This window comes from Dendrobates tinctorius, unplaced genomic scaffold (genome assembly GCF_039654945.1).
Source record: "Dendrobates tinctorius isolate UK_male_01 unplaced genomic scaffold, ASM3965494v1 ptg000187l, whole genome shotgun sequence".
Lineage (NCBI taxonomy): Eukaryota > Metazoa > Chordata > Amphibia > Anura > Dendrobatidae > Dendrobates > Dendrobates tinctorius.
Window position 1 is genome coordinate 146,675 of NW_027361854.1, and position 5,276 is coordinate 151,950.

Sequence of the window (5,276 nt, forward strand, 5' to 3'; positions counted from 1 at the left end):
GAAGTGGTTAAGCTTGCTTTAAGATAGTTCTTGGCAGTGCATTTTCCTGCATAAACAGGACATGTGCTGCAATGAACAGCGAGAAAGCACACAGAACAATTCCAATGCACATGGCATGATCTGCATGTGTGGTCAGCCTGTCTGAATAGGATATTACACACCAATCAGCAAAGATGTAGCCATCTGCCAGTGTTAACTGCAATTATGTAGTGTAATTAGCATTCCTAACTGCTGGCTGTTTGACCTGCATCCAGCAAACAACTCAACACCCTTTTTTTAGTTTTACTTTGACACATCTGTGCATACAAAAGGAAATCTTAACATGCCCTAATAGACATGCTACACTCTAAATCACAGTACCTAGTTCTTCCATCACCTGGAAGAACAGACTTAAAATCTAGTGATCCCCAGTAATGGTATGAGAGAATAGTCAACTCCCCAACCTGTATAAAATGCAAAATAGATGTTGCTTGGTTTTACCAAAAACATGTTTAATACACTTGCTGCACAAGATCATAAACTAACAAGTCCAACTCCTGAAAGCAGGGAGGCATTAGCATGTCAGTCCAAGACATCATGGGCTGTTCATCTTCTACAGCCAGAAGGGTGGTCACATCCATACAGAGCCAATAAGCCAGAGACTGAAAGCATCTTGAAGATCACACACAAGCTGTAGATTCATCCTTCTCTGGAGTGCTGTGTTTAGCTTGCAGGCCTTGTAAGCAGCAAAGGAAGAGACGTTTACTTGGACCTCTGCCTCATCTTTCTCCTCTTTCGCTTCAGTCTAAAAAAAAATAAAAAAGTTAGTGATTAGCCATAGCACTCAGTCACATTTAGAAAGCACAGGCTTTAGAAAGCACAATCCTTATTGAAAAAATGACTAAGTATGGAATGGACAAGGCAACTGTTAGGTGGATTCATAGCTGGCTTAGTGATCGGACCCAAAGAGTGGTCGTAAATGGCTGCACATCCAGTTGGAAGAATGTCTCAAGTGGGGTACCACAGGGCTCTGTCCTGGGCCCTGTATTGTTCAACATCTTTATCAACGATTTAGATGAAGGAATTGAGGGTAAACTGATTAAATTTGCTGATGACACAAAGCTAGGAGGGATAGCTAATACTAGAGAAGAGAGAGAGGATTCAAAAAGATTTAAATAAACTGGAGAAGTGGGCAGTAACTAACAGAATGGTTTTTAACAGGGAGAAATGCAAAGTACTACATCTGGGCAATAAAAATGAAAAAAGCATATATAAAATGGGAGGAATAGGGCTAAGTGACAGCACATGTGAAAAAGACTTGGGTATACTAATAGATCACAGACTGAATATGAGTCAACAGTGTGATGCAGCAGCAAAAAAGGCAAATGCAGTTCTAGGATGTATTAACAGAAGCATACAGTCTAGATCACGTGAAGTCATTATTTCCCTCTACTCCTCTTTGGTCAGACCTCATCTGGAATATTGTGTCCAGTTTTGGGCACCACATTTTAAAAAAAGACATCAACAAACTGGAGCAAGTTCAGAAAAGAGCGACCAGAATGGTGACCGGTCTGCAAACCCTGTCTTATGAGGAAAGGTTGCAGGATTTGGGAATGTTTAGTTTGCAAAAGAGAAGACTGAGAGGAGACTTAATTGCTGTCTACAAATATCTAAAGGGCTGTCACATTGTAGAAGGATCAACTTTATTCTCATTTGCACAAGGAAAGACTAGAAGCAATGGGATGAAACTGAATGGGAGGAGACACAGATTAGATATTAGAAAAAACTTTTTGACAGTTAGAGTGATCAATGAGTGGAACAGGCTGCCACGAGAAGTGGTGAGTTCTCCTTCAATGGAAGTCTTCAGAGGCTGGACAGACATCTGACTGGGATGATTTAGCAAATCCTGCTTTGAGCAGGGGGTTGGACCAGATGGCCCAGGAGGTCCCTTCCAACTCTACGATTCTATGCAGTATTGTGCCAATACTATGTGTTGGCACCTGAACTACTCAACTGCTGTCTGATTGCAGCCATGACAGGGTACTGAGACTTATGTTCAGTACCCTGCCATGGCCACCATCAGAAGACAGCAGCTCCCCAATTGAACAGTTCTGGCTGATGGTGCTGCCACAGAACAGCTGGAGACTTTTTTGCTGGGCACCTAACCCAATATATAATACCTCTCCTAGGCAGATACCCATACAAGTGTAGGTTAGGATCAAGCAATGATTAAAATAGTTATAGTCTGATGGGTGGAGTTAGCATGTGTATACAGACTGACCATGACTTCCAAACAAGAACAGCCATTGGGCACATGATTTTGCCAATTTATGCAGTTATCTTCATTTGTTACCATGATATTCTCGTTAAAGTGTGTTTGAAGGCCCAAGGAATCAAAGAATTCCAATGGGAAGGGAGGCACAGATTACAACTCCATTACACCAAGGCCTCTTACAGCACCCTGGTTATCCTTTATGCTTATGGCTATATCAGTTTGTAAATTGACCAATTCTCCCAAAAACTGAAACAAACAGATTAAAAGGAAAGCTCTGATTAGGTCACTGCTATTAAATATTAATGGGGCTAGTTCATCAAGACCAGGTTTTATACACTGGTGTAAACTGAAGTGTCTGCTGGGTAAGCAACACACATCTTAATGAATTAGACATCTATTCAGCTTCCATGCATTAATGTAAGATGTACTCTAGGCAGTCTGGAGAACTTTGTAGCATACATTACGATGAACATGGGCCCTGCAACGTTCCACCCACAGCAAAAGTGTCAAGGATGCCACTAGTGTGCACACAGTTAACCTGCCAGCAGAATCTACGTGTCAATATATACATTTATCCTATAGTTGCTCAAAGTGGGGCAGGAGCTGTACGTCAGTGACCATTATATGCAGCCATGCAGGATGGGGCAGGAGCTGTACGTCAGTGACCATTATATGCAGCCATGCAGGATGGGGCAGGAGCTGTACGTCAGTGACCATTATATGCAGCCATGCAGGATGGGGCAGGAGCTGTACGTCAGTGACCATTATATGCAGCCATGCAGGATGGGGCAGGAGCTGTACGTCAGTGACCATTATATGCAGCCATGCAGGATGGGGCAGGAGCTGTACGTCAGTGACCATTATATGCAGCCATGCAGGATGGGGCAGGAGCTGTACGTCAGTGACCATTATATGCAGCCATGCAGGATGGGGCAGGAGCTGTACGTCAGTGACCATTATATGCAGCCATGCAGGATGGGGCAGGAGCTGCACGTCAGTGACCATTATATGCAGCCATGCAGGATGGGGCAGGAGCTGCACGTCAGTGACCATTATATGCAGCCATGCAGGATGGGGCAGGAGCTGTAGGTCAGTGACCATTATATGCAGCCATGCAGGATGGGGCAGGAGCTGTACGTCAGTGACCATTATATGCAGCCATGCAGGATGGGGCAGGAGCTGTACGTCAGTGACCATTATATGCAGCCATGCAGGATGGGGCAGGAGCTGTACGTCAGTGACCATTATATGCAGCCATGCAGGATGGGGCAGGAGCTGTACGTCAGTGACCATTATATGCAGCCATGCAGGATGGGGCAGGAGCTGCACGTCAGTGACCATTATATGCAGCCATGCAGGATGGGGCAGGGGCTGTACGTCAGTGACCATTATATGCAGCCATGCAGGATGGGGCAGGGGCTGTAGATCAGTGACCATTATATGCAGCCATGCAGGATGGGGCAGGAGCTGTAGGTCAGTGACCATTATATGCAGCCATGCAGGATGGGGCAGGGGCTGTACGTCAGTGACCATTATATGCAGCCATGCAGGATGGGGCAGGAGCTGTACGTCAGTGACCATTATATGCAGCCATGCAGGATGGGGCAGGAGCTGTACGTCAGTGACCATTATATGCAGCCATGCAGGATGGGGCAGGAGCTGTACGTCAGTGACCATTATATGCAGCCATGCAGGATGGGGCAGGGGCTGTAGATCAGTGACCATTATATGCAGCCATGCAGGATGGGGCAGGGGCTGTAGATCAGTGACCATTATATGCAGCCATGCAGGATGGGGCAGGGGCTGTAGATCAGTGAACATTACGGTGGGGCACGAGCAGCAGCCACATTACTAAGGGAAAACGAGCCCAGACCACGTGAAATCTCGTGAGTGAATACGTACCTGCGCATGCGCTTCTTCCTCCACTGAAAAACACAATACGGTAGTAGAGTTAGAAATCACAGGCCGTATCCAAAACACAGCGCAGGCCGCAGCACCGGTGTAGCCATCCGCACACGGCATCCACAACACAGCGCAGGCCGGAACACCCAGCACCGGTGTACCCATCCGCACAGCACGACAGAACTGCGGCACTCAGCGCTGTACTACCCGCCCAGACCATTCACCACACGCGGCCTCCGTACACACCACCACAGACATCAGCTGCCGCCAGGAGCGGTACTAATAGCGAACATGGCGGAAGCCGCTGCAGACACCACAACACATCGCCCCTTACCTTGGCTCTCATCTTGAGAGGACGAGCCTGTGAACAGAGAACACAATACGATTAGTGATAGGAGCGGGCGGCCGCGTACAAGCAGGGATGGCGGCGGATTAGGAGTAGGCCGCGACCCGGGAGCTCAGCAGCAGCTGCGCCTACCTTCCTAAGATGGCACCAATGACAAGAGGACGTCACGCCGCCGAACAGCGGTATTTAAAGCAAGCCTTGTGACGTTACATCCGGTTTAGACGAGCGCCCGAGATGGTTGCTGGGAGATGTAGTCTTTTCGATTTTTTTTTTATCATTGGATTATTCTTTGAATTTGGCTGAAATCTGACATTGTGCTGAGAATGAGAAGTGTCTGTGACCGACCCTCTGCCGCACACATGAGGAAATAGAGGACGAAGGTGGCGGTCATCTGTTGTGTCATGTTCACACTACTGTGTCTATCACTCGCCTGCGCACCATATTGGTTTCACATAAACGGCTCATGACATTTAACCCCTTCCTGACCAGGCCAGCGTTCGGTTTTTGGCACGAGGTCTTGTTTTTTGTGAGGCGAACTGATGCGCATACCTGCAATATTTTTGGATGTGTATATATATATATTTTTTTTTAAATACTTTTTATTACAGATTTTCTGGCAAATTTACCAACACTTCCCCCCCCCCCCCACAATTATGGTGATTATTTTTTATAATTTATGGGTGAAGTAATAATATATTTTGATAAATGTGACTTTTTCTGGATGTACCATTACAGAATAGGCCTAATTTTTACATTTTTTATTTTCGGAATTCT

At 46.2% G+C, this 5,276-nt stretch overlaps 1 long non-coding RNA gene across 1 annotated transcript; it reads right to left on the bottom strand.

The window, feature by feature from the left end:
* Window positions 1-470: 470 nt before the first annotated feature.
* LOC141055561 (uncharacterized) lies at window positions 471-4,717 on the bottom strand. Its single transcript, XR_012221494.1, has 4 exons — window positions 4,635-4,717; window positions 4,491-4,517; window positions 4,157-4,179; window positions 471-784 (listed from the first exon to the last, which is right to left on the bottom strand). It is a non-coding gene; the product is annotated as an uncharacterized lncRNA (long non-coding RNA).
* Window positions 4,718-5,276: the final 559 nt, after the last annotated feature.